Raw genomic sequence first — 18,016 nt, 5'->3', positions numbered from 1 at the left:
CAAGATTCCATTTAGTAAAAAAGAATAATTGGACTTTACAATTAGGCCCAAGCCCAAGCCCAAGCCCAAATTTGGCTTATTTAAATTTCAATTGGTTTCAACATTTTTTCCATGTGGGACAAACACTTCCCACAGTTTGCATACCCATTTAGGCTTATCAAAACACCATACTTTGGAGTTAATTTCTCATTTACCCGGAAACAGATTTAAGAAAGTAAATATACCACGTTCATCTCCTCGCGGAGAGAAACAAGCTCGTCTAGAGATCCGCAAAAAATTCTTAATGGAATCTATTCCAAATCTCATCCAAAGTTTATGTTTTTAATGCCCCCGTTTCCAACAATCCCCCACATGAATGAAAATTTGCGTAAAATGTAACAGATGATCATGCAGACACTAGAGAGAGTATAGTCGGAAATTTACTGCATCAGGATAGGTAGCTTTTGGCTTTGAACCTTCCCTAGTGTATTGTTATCGGATTTACTGACTAACCAATGAACATAATGTCTTGAAATGTTCAGCCGTTTGTGTAAACCAAGACAATAACAAACACACAGTACCCTTCCTCACGAAGTTGGTTCTCATTGTTGTGTTCATTTTGACCCTGAACAACTCCTGGTATTCATGAGTGCTCTAGAAAACTTAGCCTTTATAGTTCTCATAAAGCAGCCCCACTTCACACTCATACAAGTGACTTCTTATTAAGAGTATCCTACCATACCCCATTTGAATTTTCAAGGTATAATAGTCATTAAAAGCGTAACTTATCCTAATCATCGCTGTAGGTAGCAATGTCTCATTATAGAAATGGGTAGAAGATTTATATCTTCCCAGTGCTTTCGGTGAGTCACTCAGAATTTCTATTGTCCCTTTGAACCTAGATCTTAGGATCTCCAGTCAACTAGGTTGGGTTTCCATTAAGGTGACTCATTAGCTTTCGGTTTTTAATCCCATTCCCCTCGATGAACTGTACAATTGCTCTATAGTACAACCCTCAATTTTATAAGTGGCCACAAGGTTGTGTTTAGAAATATTACACTCTGCAAAGATTTCTCTAGGTGAGAGCAATTGTATACTTTGTGCCCTAAATTGCTTATTGTTAGCAATATTATTTTCTTTAGTGGCACAGGTGTAGACTTACTTTGAAATGTCCTCTAGGTGAAGTCTATTAACTAGCCTATTTAATTTATTCAAAGTTTCTAACTTTGAGTTATATTAAGAACATATAACTACACCTTTAATATTAAAGACATATCACTTTTGGATTTGAATTTTTTAATATCCCACATCCAGATTCCATCACTGTTACACCTTCAATTTAGCTAGATACCTTGATCTATACAATATTGGACTTAAGGTGTTTCTCAACTACCCAATTTGTTGTTTTTCAGTGATTCTATCCTAGATTGAAAATGTGCAATTAAGATGCCTTGCAATCTTAACCAATGATATACTTTGACTAGTATTTATATTTGAGATTTACATCTACAAAAGTTAGTTAGACTTTTGTTTTAATAACTAGTGTTATCTCAATCTCACTTTATTGGAAATATATTATGTTATCAGATGTTAAATCTTTCATATCAAATATATCAATTAGTATATCATTTATTTTTTAAGGCATACAATGACTTATGCATCACATCATTGTCTCAATAGTAGCTTTAATCCCTTCAAGGACTTATAAGCTTGCACACTTGACTTTTCAACTGGAACAAATAACTCAGCTTTTCCGCTGGAATAAGAACTCTTCTAGTTGTTCCATAATATTTTTCCGGTAGGAAACAACATGTACTATTGTTATAATACTATAAATGATTTTTGGTTCTATCCAAAATCTCTTATGATTAAGAACCATACATTTATAAGTATTTCTTATCTAGTGAGGTAACTCATAGCAAATTTCATCTATGGACAGTATCCCCCCATAACTTTGGAATAATCCTGAAATTTTATATATGATATATTTTTATGGTTTTCCAACTCTTGAAATACCAAAAATTAAATATTTTACCTCATCTACCTTTTCAAGGTTCTATATTCGTTTCTCAACATACATGTATACCAGTTTCTAATGCATATGTATTAACTTTATCTCTAGTTTATTCTTATAATATGTCAGAGATGTTACTATGAATTAATGCTAGAGATATTAATTACAATGGGCTCTAATTAATATTTACTTCTACATCTCTTGTATTTATGAATTGAGTTATTCATATTTAGGTTCATGTTAAGTCAGTCATATTAACACATCATAACCTTTCATGTGTCACATATCACATAACTCAATCATTTAAGCAAATGATTCTCATATTATTTAAGCTTTGGATACAATCACCACAGAGTGAGCACTCACTTCTCAGCTATCATTGCTAGCTTGAAGTTAAGTTTATTTAACTATCAATTCTAGTAGCTCACAGCTTTAGTACACACTTATCTAAGTAGTCTACCTTGGTAGTAGAGTAATTTATTTTAAAGAATAGTCTTCAAAAACTACTACTTTACAAGTAGTATTATTACCTCCTACATGAGCAGATATGATGTATAGTTGGCTAAAATAGCTACTCATCACCCTCGTGTTTTTTATTACCAAGTTGAGAGTTAGAACCAACTAACAGATTTTCATCTTCCTCTTAGGTTCTGTGCACCTCATTAATCATTTTAGCTTATAACTAAGTTAACTAGTTTGCAACTCAATAACATTTTAACTTTTAGCTAAATTGTACATTGAGCTAATTAGCTCGATTTAGCTTGTCTCAGTGTACTAGCATAGTGTATCCATAACATTTTCCATTAAACTCTTTAGAGTTATCAGAAAATCTTTTCTTATTTAGCCTATTCACAACTATACGTGTCTTAAACACTAGTATAGATCTTTTTCCCTTAACTATTAGGAGAATTGACATAACTAGACTAGTCAATTTTTGTCTGTTGTATTAAATATACAAACCAGTCATGAACTCATACAAATATAATAATATCACACATTAGATAAATTATAATGCACACTAAGTAATTCAACTTCATAGCTCAATATTATAGTGTTAATATAACAATATAGTTTAATATAATTAATCTAAGAAATAATAATATCTAGGAGAAAACTTTGCTTCCTTAAAACTTTGTGACTCATTCTCCAATAAACATGCTAGAAAATCATGTCCTAAAAGATTTAAATGTTCTAGCCCTCTTGCTATGTCTAAGCTCATCCTTATTTTCATTGTATGATTTATGCACAACAAAATGATATGCAATACTGTTTTAAGCATAATCTATCAAAGGTTTTATGTAACGATCCACTCCACCACATGGTATTATATTGTGCGCTTTGGGCCCGACCCCATATGATTTTATTCTTGGGTTTTTTTATCCCAGAAGACCCTCATACCAATTGGAGATAACGTCACCACATAAAAACACTTCACATTTCCTTTCCCTAAGCGATGTGGGATTGTGCACATTAATTTAAGGTATTTTATTGAGAATATAATTTGCGGAAAGCAAACTTCCCCCCACAAATTCTGATTTAAATCAGAATTTATCAATATAGTATTTATCATGTCTTCAAGAATGATATCATGTTCTGAACAAATATTAGCACAAGTGTTTTGATCTTTTTGCTAAGTTGATTCTTAACCTCATTTTTGTAATGTTTAAAACATTTCTAAGGTTTTATATTTGCTTGTAGCAAATATACATAACATTATCTTATATAATCATTGATAAAACTAACGAAGTACCATTTTCCGACCACTTGTTGATACACATTTAAGATAATATAATATACTAAATCATATTACAAAATTAAAATAATTCAACCAATATTGAATTATAATAAATAATTCAATAATCTACTTATATTACATGCTTCAATTTCACATAATATTGAACACATCAATATTGAGCATATTATCATATAATAATGTATATAACAATATTTTATTATATCTCAATTATTAGTATAATCTCTATTTGGTTATATCTTAAATATAAACATATAATAATATCAACGTAAGGATAGAATTTGTCTTAAGATTGTTGGTAAAATATATGATTCAAGTGATATTTAAGATATAACTAACTTTATACTAATATGCAATAAGGTATTTGTAATATGCTAAAAATAATTAATTAAATATGCAAATAAAGTAATAAATTAATAAATAATAAATAAAGAACTTGGACCGAGGCTAGTATTGAATATTGTGTCCTTAAGACAGATTCGCCCCGTTATGGTGCTAACGAACTCAGTGGCGTCTATCTCCCAGGATACAACGGTCTACATCCACCAGTAGCAGTACTACAAACTCGTGGATACGGCGAACCTCCTCTGTGTTATACTCTCTCTGACTCAAAAATGCATCTATACTATATAAATGCCGAATTGAATGCAATCTGAATCAAATGGTTCGGACCAATCTTAATATGGCTCGATAAAATTGGATTAGGGTCAAAGTGGCTCGGACCACTTGACCTATGGTTTGAACCCACTTGGGTTGGGTTCAAGTCTAGAGAGGGAGATAAAAGAAAAATGAAAATGAAATGATTTGCAAATGATCTAAAGGGGGGTATTTATAGGCAACAAAGTGCCTTTTCGGGTGGGTGCAACCCTTTGGAAAAAAACTAAAAAGTAGTTTTTAAGTAAGGCGCCTTTTCGGATTGGGTGTAACCCTTTGGAAAAAAAAAAAACTAAAAAGTAGTTTTTAAATAAGGTGCCTTTTCGGATTGGGTGTGTCTCTTCATCATTGGACACAACCATTTATACGTGTTTTTTCACACTGGATACACCCACTCCAATTGGTTGCAATGATTCACTTGGTGTCTGTTCACTAATAGATACATCCATTCCAATAGGTTGCAATGGTTCACATAGTGTATGTTCACCAATAGACACATCCATTCCAATATGTTGTAACCCTTTAGAAACAGATGCAACTCTTTGGAAAATAGATGCAACCCTTTGGAAATAGATACAACCATTTGGAGAAAAAAACTAACTTTTAATTTAAATTCAAAAACCAACCACTCATTTAAATAAGCCCAGCCCAAAATTAAAGGCCCAATCCAAGATTCCATTTAGTAAAAAAGAATAATTGGACTTTACAATTAGGCCCAAGCTCAAGCCCATATTTGGCTTATTTAAATTTCAATTGGTTTCAATATTTTTTCTATATGGGACAAACACTTCCCACATTTTACATACCCATTTAGGCTTATCAAAACACCATACTTTGGAGCTAATTTCTCATTCACCCGGAAACGGATTTAAGAAAGTAAATATACCACGTTCATTTCCTTGCAGAGAGAAACACGCTCGTCTAGAGACCCGCAAAAAATTCTTAGCGGAATCTATTCCAAATCTCATCCAAAGTTTATATTTTTAATGCCCCCGTTTCCAACGCAATAAACTCTAATAAACCCAGTGTAATTTATTCATTTATTTTTGCATGTTTCTTCATTTGATTAAGAGTTCATTTGGGATTGTTAATAAAATGACAAAACCGCGTTTAGTGGTGTTTAGTTACGTGTATGTTGATAGATTGTATAAAGCTCTTTTTATACTGAAATACTTTTAAATTTGTTTGGTAACAATATCGCTTAAAGTATTTTTATTATTATTTTTAGGGTTAAATGCAAAAAAAAAAACCCCTGAACTATTGCCATATCTGCAACTAACCCCCCTGAAATACCAAAGTTGCAACTAACCCCCTGAAGTATTCAATTTTGTTGCAGATGACTCTATCCGGCAGCTTTGACCGTTAAAAATGGCATGTGCCATTACGTGATGCAGATTTGTAAAATAAAAGAACAGAATACCCTTATTCTCATAAAAGGACAAAAATGCCCTTACTTGTTACCGTTATAACAAAACGGTTATATATCAGCCTATATCAGTGTATACCATTATAACCAAACACAGCCTTCTAATAAAAATCGAGAAATTTCTTCCCAAAATCAGTCAAGCTTCATCTGTGGCCTTCGTCTTCGGAAACATCGATTAAGTTCTTGGTAAGGGTTTGTATTCATCTTTTTATTTCTGTGAATGTTCATCTGTGGCCTTCATCTTCAAAATCGAGAAATTTGTTTGCCCTAGATTGACTAAATCTGTCTTCCTAAAATCAGTCAAGCTTCATCTCTGGCCTCATCTTTGGAAACATCGATTAAGTTCTTGGTTAGGGTTGTATTCATCTTTTTATTTCTGTGAATGTTCATGGCCTTCGTCTTCGGAAAATTGCTTAGGCTATGAATGTTCAGTATATGTGTGTGTGTGTGTGTGTGTTTGTGATTGTCTATATATATATATATATATATATATATATATATATATGTATGTATTGAGGCACGAATTTTATGTTTATGTGATATTATTTGTAGAGAATGAGTCATGTATCATCGACCCGTACTTCCCACCGAAGGGGTCCCTTTCGGAACAGAAAATGTTTTTGTGACCAAAGGGCAAGCGTATTCATTTTCGAGTCAAGAGACAATCTTGGAAAGCTTTATTTTAAGTGCAATGATGCAGTCTGTAATTCTTTTGTATGGTGGAATAATCCAACAATAACTACTACAGCAGATGAAGATGAAGCAACACATCCAGTTCCTCATCTAGCACCTATGACTGACATCAATTCAATTACCAAGTTAATGTTTGTTGCAAGCTTGTATTTCTTTGGGTTATCAGTTATAATTCTAATTGTTTCCCTTTTGTTAAAGTGAATTTTATGTTTTGGGAGTTCAGCTTGTGTGTTAAAGGAGGTGCTGTGGAAGTTAAGGTTGTGTATTGAAGGGTCTGTTTTGGGAACTCGATTGTTACGATACCCCTCGATTCTAGAGCCACGGGTGATCAAGTCCGAGCACAGATCCGAGGGATACCAAACACTTAATATGTAAACAAGCAAGAGTACAAAAGAATTAAAAATAAAATAACATGCTGAAAAGAATTCTAAATATAAAAATCCTCCAAATAATAGATTAATATAATTCAATCTTTCCAATCCGTACAACTCGGGAATCCATCCAGTGGACCCCTAATAATTCTAAATGAAAATAATTACAAAACCAAAATCCAAAACTAAAATATGAAAGGAAGTCCTACGTAATCGGAAGAGTGAGTGACTGTATCTGCTTCATCACGATCAAGCTCTAAGTCTGGTACTGACGAATACCTGAAAAACAAGAATGTGTCAGGCCCACATGTAAATTCCATCTTACTATAATCCATACATAAACCCGATACGCAAATACATCCTAGACAGCTCGGCAATAACTAAAATAGTTCATATAGATATAGATACACACTATAGGATGCTCACTAGCCTATAGTGTAGTTCAGCATGCATAGAAGGTAACATGTAAATCACACTTTCCAGTGACTATGTACACCTAGACCTATCAGGAAATATCAGCAATATCCAGTTACCCATCATTTGCGATATACGCACCCTAACCATGATCTTGAGACTCAAGCTCATATCACAGTACCATAAGTATATATATAAATCCTCCCTAATACAGAAAAAATAAAACAAACATCCGTTATGTCGTTCAACTGTTTTAGTTGACAGGACATGCATCCATGTAGGATTTAACTGTTTTAGTTAATCCATTCCGCATGTATGAATAGGTAGGACTTAGTGTTTTGATCTAATCCAGCCCCAATATGCCATCGTCCCATACTGGTGCATATAATGCATATGATCCATAACTGATGCACACTCAAATGAACATCAAATACATCCAGAGACAAACATAATATAAATCAAATATAGACAAGATCATATTATGCATCCAGTATATGATTATAATCATAGAACCTCCGTTTAAATTGCTAAAGTAATGATAAATAATTTAAACCATCCGTTACCACCCAATTGACAAAACAGAAATTATAACAGTTCATCAATTAACATCCATAGCGTGATATAATGATTATCAGAATTATAAACTAAGCACATTATACTAAAATTCCCAAACGATACTTACATACAAGTTCGTTTAAATTACTAAAATAAAGACTACTAATTAAATCCTCCTCAATCCTTGACGACATGTAAATTAATATTTAAATCTCATGATGTCCATTTAATCCTCAATTATAAAACTTGTGCATGATATAATGACACTCAGAAGTCTAAACTGCACATTATATGAAACCCCAATAGTATTTTATACTAATCCATTTAAATTGGTTAAACCAAAACCAGTGAGTAAAACTTCCTCAACTCCTGACAGCATGTAACTTAGTATCTAAAGCTCATGATGTCTATAACCATATCCTAAACCAACCTTCCTGGCCTTCATTAAATTATATATATCATTTATATCACATCCCATAAATAATTTTTTACCAGTCCGTTTAAGTTGCTAAAACAAACTAGCCAATTAAATCTTCCTCCTTCCTTGACAGCATGCCAATCATATGTTTATATTTCATAATGTCTCTTAAGATTAGCACACTATCATATACTAACTATTTTAAGGGTTTAACAGGTTAATTTTAAACATTTAAAACCCCCTTTCACTTTCCAAAAATCATTTTCAAGCCCCTGGAACCCAAAAACCTTTAGAAAACACCCGTAGGTGTGCACCAACCAAGGGAGCCGGCTCCCCCATCATGGGAGCCGGCTCTCAAACTTCCAGAGCTGGCTCTCCCTCATGGAGAGCTGGCTCTCTCACCTAGGGAGCCAGCTCTCTCCCTAAGAGCTCAGATTCTCCGCCTCTACTCTTCTTCTTCGTGTCCGGCGAAGTTCTAGTTGTCTGTCCTAATTTTTTAAAAGATTTTAGGGTTCAATCCAAGTCCCAACAATCCTAGAAACTCCTCAAATTCCATTATAAATTAATTGACAAAAATTAAAATAGAATCGAAACGGTTTATGCAAGAAAACAATTACAGTTACACAAAACGTAAAAACAGTTTGCAGCTCGATTCATTATGTATCAACATCCGTTTTAAAATTTAAATTAGATTCCTGGAGACTATATAGAATGCACAGAACACAAGTTTACAGGAAATAGATAGAATGAAACTTGCCTTTAGGTTTCAGTTTGAAACCTTTCAACGTCGTCTCTAAATTCTCCGACGACTGCCGACTACCGGTAAACCTCCTACTGCTCGATTTCAATCCCACAAGCCATCCCCTCCTTCCTCCTTGGTACGACCTTCAGTCCATGGCTAACATCCTAACTGATGGTTCTCACAGTTTCCTTTCAAGCTCCCCTCTGTTTTTCCCCTCAAGAACCATTACGTGCCTCTGTGTTTCCTCTGAAGAACTATTACGTGAATAGGGTTTTCAACCCTAGCAGATGTATACTGTTCTATATAAATAGGCCTTTATTAAACCCACTTCTAATTCCAACTAAATTATAAGTCGGCTCATCTATCTTCATAAAAGAAAAACCCTAAACCTAAACTATACATACGACCCCATAAAATATAAACCAATTAAGTCATACAAGCCATATAAAATACAAGTCATTTAAAACACCAATTAAACAAATAATTAAATTACATCACAATTAAACAATTAAAGGAAACAAATAAATAACTAATTTAAAACAAATACACAATTAGTCAATTAAGCAAATAAACACATTAGTCACATAATTAAATAAAAATGCAATAAAATCTAAAATCATTAATTAAAATACCAAGACTATCATTTCTAACATTAGGGGTATTACAATTGTGTTGTAACTTTTGTTTAGGGTCTTCAATCTTGTAATATTTTGATGCATAATGAAAATTATTTTCCTTTTGTTCTTTATTGGGTGTTATGTTATTAATTTCCTTTGATGTATATGGCTACAAATTACTTCCCTTTTCTTTTGTTTATGGAATGGACAAAAAAGTTGGCTTGGACAAAAAAGTCGGCTTGGACAAAAGTTGGTTGTTGAATGAATGCAATGCAGTGCACAAGTTCCTTTCTCTTTTTTATTTTTTATTTTTTATTTTATTTATTTATTATTATTATTATTATTTGGGCATCAAATAAGTGCAGTTCCACTTAACAACCTTTTTGCCATTTGTAAGAAGAATAGGAGGAAGAAAACAAATTGATAGAGATATAGTGCAATAGCCACAACACTTATCATACTTAAATAACATTTTTAAGATCACATAACACAGCACTTAACAACCATAGTGTTGCAATGAACAAAATAACAAATAAGTTCTTCAATCATAGTAGCAATAGCAGCAAGATAAACTTGATAACATTACTAAGTTAATTTCATAAATACTAATCTAATCCCATCTCTAATGTAATGACCCGGTCATTTTCTTTCCTTTCATTTTCTTAGATTTTAACGGATATTTTTTTTCCGTTGATCTTTTCCTTCTGAATTCGATTTCTCGTCACTTAGTGTCATCTTGAGTGCTAGGGGATGGTTTCCGAGACTCTTTTCCTTGGATTAACGACTTCCTTTGAAGACCAAGTTATTTTCACATTTTCACTTTTGTGACACTATTCACTTTTTGTCTTTTTCTCGGTTGTCACTTTGTTAGCATAACCTCACTTTTCGTATTCGAATTTGATTCCGGTTTTGCATGCATCCACGATATTTAAATTCCATACTATGTGTATTTTCACCTTTGTAGAAAAGCATACTAAGTGCTTACTTTTTTTGTAAAGGGTATAGACGCATAACCTTTTTGTAATATTATAAACTTTTGGGGTTTTGTGTAACTACTGTAAAGTAATTATTTTTCGTCTTAGGGACCATTTTGCAATTTAATTTAGAAGATATTTTCAAAAAAGACCTTTTTGTAATTTTTTGAAAGTGTGACAAGTGTCACACTCTCATGGAACCACTTGTTGGCATTGAGGTGGAGGGACTTGAATGCATCATCTTGTGACATTTGGAGGGTGGAGATTCACCCACTTATTGGCCTAAGATTGGTGCACTTGTTGGCTTGAATGGTTGACAAGTGTAGGCTTGGGATTAAGTCTTGCAAATTACTTTTGGGTCACTTTAGGATTTTGGTTTTAAAGAAGGGTTTTTAAGCAATTGACCAAACTAGTGTGTGTTGACCATGGTGTAAGATCACATAGTGAGTGGAGGATTTCTAATTCCTCCACTCACACTCATTTCATTATTTCATTTCCTTTCTCACCAAAAACCCTAGCCTCCATGGATGGAGCTTGAAGCCTTAAGCTTTGACCTTGATTTTTGAGAGCCTTCCATTGATTTCCAAGCTTGAACTTGGGAATACTTTTTGTTCCCCTCATCTTCCTCTTCATAACCTTCAAAGGGTTTACCATTTTGTGTTGATTAGCCTTAGATTCTAGAGAGACGCTTCGCTAGTGAGGTAGGGGGTGTTATAATTTATTTTCTAAGTTGTTTTTCTTACTCTTGTATGAAATATAAATTGTATGCATGACTTTTGTTAATTTGAGAAATTAGAGATTTATCATAGCGTGCATATAACTCATTTTAGACTTGGTAAATGGCATGACCATGAGTTGATATTTGATATATATTAATTTGAAATGATTTAGATGAGTTTTCAAATCTAGAGATTAAATGGATTTAATTTGATTTAAATTCTAGTAAATTGTGTTTGGCTTGTATTCCATTTTAGACTTGATATATGGTATGACCATGACTTAGTGCTTGATATATATTAATTTGAGATTATTTGAATAACTTTTGAAATCTAGAGATTTAATTAATTTAAATTAATTAAATTCTATTTGATGATATCTTGTTCATCTTGCACTTTTGATTTGATATATGTAAAAACCATGATATGTTACTTAACATATATTAATTTGAGATTATTTGGAATAGATTTGAAATCTAGAAACTTTCCATGATTAGGTTGAAAATCTCTTAAAGTGTAACATTTTAATTACCTTGTGAGTATGCTACTAACTTGATGTAGAATTAGTACTTATGGCTCCTTAACATGGTAATTGGACTTAGCATGATATGGAATATCATTGACTCGAATGGCTTGTTTACATATATCTTGTGTAGGTATATAACTTGTTAGAATATTACAATTGTTTACCTTGGAAACTAGTTACTAAATTGAAGCTTATTTAGTACTTGTGACTTATGATGGTAATGTGGTTTAATTGTTATAAAAATATTCTTGCTTAGTGTATAAATTGCATATTGAGGACACGACTTGTCATATGCTACTTAGACTTGAATTCTAAGATATAAATTGTGTGAATTTAACCTTACTTGTGCATGGAATGTGGTAACTTGCATTTGATTTTGTATAAATTTTGAACTTGTTGATTTTGGAAAGCTTGTGAGGACATAAATTATGTGATGGCTAGGGTTTGGCTCTAGTACGGAGACAAGAGTCTTCTAAATCATAAGTGCGCACTAGGTAGTACCTTATGAGTCGTAATTACCTGAAAATACTTGCTTGGTCTAGCGACCGCATGTCCTAGTCTTTCCACTATTTGATTTCGCATTTAATTTCAAGTTGTTAATCATAAATTACTTGTAACTTGAGAATTAATGCTTACTTGGATATTTGAATCCTATTCAGTATACTTGAACTTGTATACTTGCTCCACGAGTTTAAATTGCATTTAGTATACTTGTCATATGTGCAATCCTATTAGCTTAGTATACTTATGTCAGTATACTTGATTTACCAGATTTTCATATAAAATGCATACTTGTGTAAATATGCTTAGACATTGCATGACTTGTCTTAATATGGTTTAGTATACTTGGAAATGTATGCTTGTACGTTGTATAACATGTTTTAACATTGATTAGTATACTTGAACATGTATACTTGTATGCCGTAATTTATTTCAATTACATGAGTAGCTTTGGATGCTTCCTGAGTCTAACATTTGACACAGACGTTAAGTGGCATGACCTTTTTGAATTGTTTCAAGTCAATGTAAAAATTTCTAAAGAAATCGAGTCATGCATGCTCATTCTCTACGAGTAAACTTGTTTACTCACTTTGAAGTTACCGGGGGGCTATTTCAGGTACGAAGACTTGGTGCGTGATGTTCATCATTGCTTGGATGGTAGTTGACTTGAAGGCTTTAGTTCTTGTAAAAGTTGGCTTGAAATGCCATTTGTAGCCTTAATTGTCAAAATGTGTATTTTTAATTCAATATATGTAATATGTACGTAAGTACACCCTTTACAATGTATTTAACATGTATGAGATGGGGCCGGAGGCCAATAACATATATTTTGTATCCTATGAAATTTTTGACTTCATGAGATTTTGTGAAAATATTGAAAAATGTTAAGTTATTGTCTCCCTATGTTTGCATCGGGTGTGGGAATTCCATTTTGATTCTTCCGTAGGATCTCATTAATCATGTACGAAATGTGGCCAAGGGCCAAACGGTCATTTGAAGTCATTTGTTGATTTTGGTTTTCAAAGTTCCATTTTAAGTTCATTTTCGCCTTTTTGGCCGTCGGGGGGTCGAATTTTGACTCGGCCATTTTCGGGAGTCGTAGACCATTCCCGCGAGCTTAAAATCACCATTTACATTTGCGTGAATGATTGTTTTCATGAAAACCCCTTTCGTTTGTGTTTTGAGCCTCCTATGGACTCATTTCACCTTTTTGTTGAAAAATTTGGCTTAAGGGCATTTTGGGAATTTTCTTTGGAAAATAAATTTCGTTTTCGACTTCGTCACATAGAAAATGTGATTTGAGGGGGAGTTTCTTCACGATATTTTTTTGAAAAATGTAATCTTGACCTCGAAAATCGTGTCACAAACTCATTTTTCTGCTAAAACATTATTTCTGCTGCATTTTGGGTGTTCTATTCAAGTTGAACCGGGTCAAGAATAGTTGAACCAGTTCAAGGTGTCATTTTGGTTCAGCTTGGGCGTACTGCCAATGTTGAACCAGTTCAAGAATGTTGAACCGGTTCAAGTCTTCCAAAGTTTTTAGTTTTGGACTTCCAACTTCAAACTGATGTAACTTCTTCGTTTTAACTCCGAATTGGTCCATTCTTGAGTCTAAACTGACCGTGTCGAAATAAGCTTTCCAATGGTATCAATTTCAGTTCTAGATTATTTTCCTAGCTCATGATATCCTCGTTTTAGTGAGAGGATGTCAGATTTGGTTTGAACCGCGATAGGATTCTACTGGGATTTCATTTCCTTTGGCCTTGAGACTTCATGTGAAGTTACCAAAGGATGTTTTTGATCTCATTTGACTTTTTGAAAGTTAAATTCCTTCCTCTTAGGGTAAAATGACCATTTTACCCTTGGCTCTTCTCTTGTAGGGTTTCGATGCCCTTCTCATCATTTTGTTTCCGTTGAGTCTCGAAACTCTTTGAGAGTCCATTCTTGTGCTCTAGGGATGATGTACATCTCTAAGGACTTGTCTTTGTTTTACTTCCGCACTTTATTCATTTGAATTCCGTGGCTTTATAGGGAGTCATCGTGGTGCCTAGGGATAGCGTATATCTCTTGAGGCCATTTTGCTTCTTTTGCTTCCGCATCTTGGATCCGGTTCGGGTCATCACAGGACACACTGGGTTGAAAAATCTAGGGTCGTTACATCTAAATTGTTAAGATTTTCAGTAACAGGGAAGCATCAACAAAAGCTAAAAAAAATAAGCTCCAACAGCAACTTGGAACCATCAACACCAGCAAAAAAGGAACCTCCAACAACAACTGGGAACTGTGATACCCTCGAATTCCCGAATACGGGTTGGCCAGGCCCACGCCCGAATACCCGAGGATATCAAAAACAAAATCGGCAATAAACGAACACAGAGTACAAAAGAATAAAGAAGAATAAATAAAATGCTGACCAGAAACTAAAATGATAATCTAATAATAAACCTCAGAATATATTTCCATTAATTAATAAACTCTTTTGATACAACTGATCCTCCAAAATACAACTCGGAAATCCATACTGTGTGAACCCCTAGAAAATCCAAACTAAACAAATGACAGTAATAACTGTCTAAATCAGGAAACTAAATCATAAAGGAACTCTTATGTAGCATCGAAAGAATGAAGTAGACTGATCCTCGCTCAGTACGAACAACCTCTACTCGTGACGAACACCTAAAAAATAATGGTGGGTCAGGCCCACAAACAAGTTCTACTCTACTACAGTCCAAGCAGAGATCCGATACACGTATACATCTTAGTCAATCCAACAGTAACTAGTAGTCCATATATATATATATACACACTAAAGGAACCTCACTAGATTATAGGGTTGTCTCAACCTGAATAGTAGGTAACATGCAAAATGCACATATAGTGGGCATGGGTTCCTAGACCTACCAGAGTACACAACTACACTATATCTAGCTACACATCCCTAGCGATATACGCACCCTAACCACTAATCCTGAGACTCAAGCTCATATCATGGCACCATACTTATATATATATATATATATATATATATATATATATATATATATATAATCTAGTAACTATCCTATTCAGTATAAATTAATCCTTCATAAGTCATTTAACTTGTTCAGCTGACCTAACTTGAATATAAGTAGGATTTAACATTTTAGTTAATCCATTCCCTTATATAATAAATTAATCCTCCATAAGTCATTCAACTTATTCAGCTGACCTGACTTAAATATAAGTGGGACTTAACATTTTAGTTAGTCCATTCCCTTATATAAAATAGGTAGGACTTAACTGATAAGTTAATCCGTCCTTAGAATGCAACCGTCTCATACCGGTGCATTAAACCACACAATCCAACAATTAATGTAACGATTAAGGAAATACATCAAACAATTCAGAAATAACTATGATAATATGATATCAAGTTATCACACAACAGGAATGACTTATTATTTATTTAAGCTTCTTATATCATATGTCCCACATAAACTGAATCTTATACATATGATGATATTTTATTATACCATCAAATAAGTATTCTTCATATCCAATTCATCATACACATTTAATCTCAATTGCTAAAACATATTAAAAGATTAAATTCATTCGTTTGTTTAAAACATTCAAATAGCAAGCATCATTATGATTGAGTCTATTTAAATTTATTTAAACCAAAACCTAGTTCCTATTTAATGTTTAGGAATTCTAGGCATGTTTCTACGTTCCATCATTCCACAGATATGAAAAATACATAATTTAAACATGTAAAAATTTACACCGGAAATCAAATCAAAATCATGCATTTATCAATTCATAACACAAGAACAAATATGAACCAAATTCATAAAACCTATGTTCTAATCCAATTAAACATGCATAATTATTTAATTTTATATGTTTAATAAATCCTGAAATTTCCTAGGCATGTACAGAAACACGAATCAAATGGAAAGAGATAGAAGAAGAACTTGCCTTAAACTTTCGAATCGAAAGTTAAACTTCTTCTTCCTTGATCTTCTCTCTACAGGGTTTTTTTTCTCCTTCCTTCCTTTTCCTCTTTCCTTCTCTAACTCTCTCTCTATCTCTAGAATATATCACGTGAATATTTCTAGGCCCCTTTTACAACCTATAGCTATATATTTATAGGCTAAATAAAATAACCCTAACCCTTTTCCCAATCCAAGTCAACTTAAAAAAATAAATATTAAAATATTAAAAAAAGTAAGTAAAATATGTTACGTATATAATTTATGTATATCTTTATTAAATAAATAAATTATACACGTCTCATTATTTATTAATGGATTATCCAATAATACTTAAGTTACCATAATATTATAAAGTAACTTAAAACATAACACGTATCAAATTTATGTATATTTTTATTATTTAAATATAAAACATATACATCAGATTAAATATTACTACCCAAGTTATCATAAAAGTAATTAATAAATTACTTTCCTTTTATATATATTAAAAAGGTAAGTAAAATATATTACGTATATAATTTATATATATGTTTATTAAATAAATAAATTATATACATTCCATTATTTATTAATGGATTATCCAATAATATTTAAGTTATCATAATATTATAAAGTAACTTATAACATAACACGTATCAAATCTATGTATATTTTTATTATTTAAATATAAAACATATACATCAGATTAAATATTACTACCCAAGTTACCATAAAAGTAATTAATAAATTATTTTCCTTTTTATATATGTATATAATATATATCTATATATTACACAACTATTCATGGGTAATAATCCATACACATCTAATCTCCTATCCAAATAGTCCATGGAACCCAATTGGTTGGCCCATTACTACTAACCATAACCATAAAAGAAAAATAAAATAAAATAATAAAAGAAAAGAAAACATTTAATTTACAATTAATCAAAACACCATTTAAGCACATAATCTAATTAAATAATTAACACATAGACAAATACAAATAATACATAGACGCATAATCAAATAATCAAGTAATACTTAATTTAATTAAACATATAAGCAATTAGTCAAATAATCAATTAAATAATTAAAAATACAATTAAAACAAATAAATAAATACCGAGACTATCCTTTTAAAATTTGGGGTATTACAGGAACCATCAACATCAGCAAAAAAAACAACCTCCAACAGCAACTGGGAACCATCAACATCAGCCAAAAAAATAACACCAACAGCAAAGGAACCATCAACATCAGTAAAAAAAAAAATAAAAAAAAAAATGACCAGAAGCTGTAACCATCAGAATTACCAACATGCATACTCACTACCATCCATCATTGACCTGTCAATATATGGGAATTTGTTGTAATTTCTAAAAAAATCATTATCTACTTCAAGACAACAAAAATTGTAATACCTAGAAGAAGATGCTTGAGTTGATTCTAGCTGGGACATTCTTATATTTTGAACCTAAGAATTGAAAGTTAATAGCAATAGTGAGGTAAATTCAATCTCAAGAAAAAGGAAAAAAAAAGAAAAAAAAAATTGACTTGAAGATATGCTTTATGATTATTAAGTAGCCTTATCTCTTGATTTGAAGGTACCATACTTGGAACTTCACTTCCTCTTGCTCTTCCATCCATTCTTGGTCTTCCTTTGCCTCTTCCCCTTACTGCCACTTCACGATCACCAATACC

This window comes from Cornus florida, unplaced genomic scaffold (assembly GCF_030987335.1).
Source record: "Cornus florida cultivar Cherokee Brave unplaced genomic scaffold, ASM3098733v1 CherokeeBrave_3.0.0_Hap2_Chr10, whole genome shotgun sequence".
NCBI lineage: Eukaryota > Viridiplantae > Streptophyta > Magnoliopsida > Cornales > Cornaceae > Cornus > Cornus florida.
Note: the sequence above shows the minus strand (reverse complement) of the source record.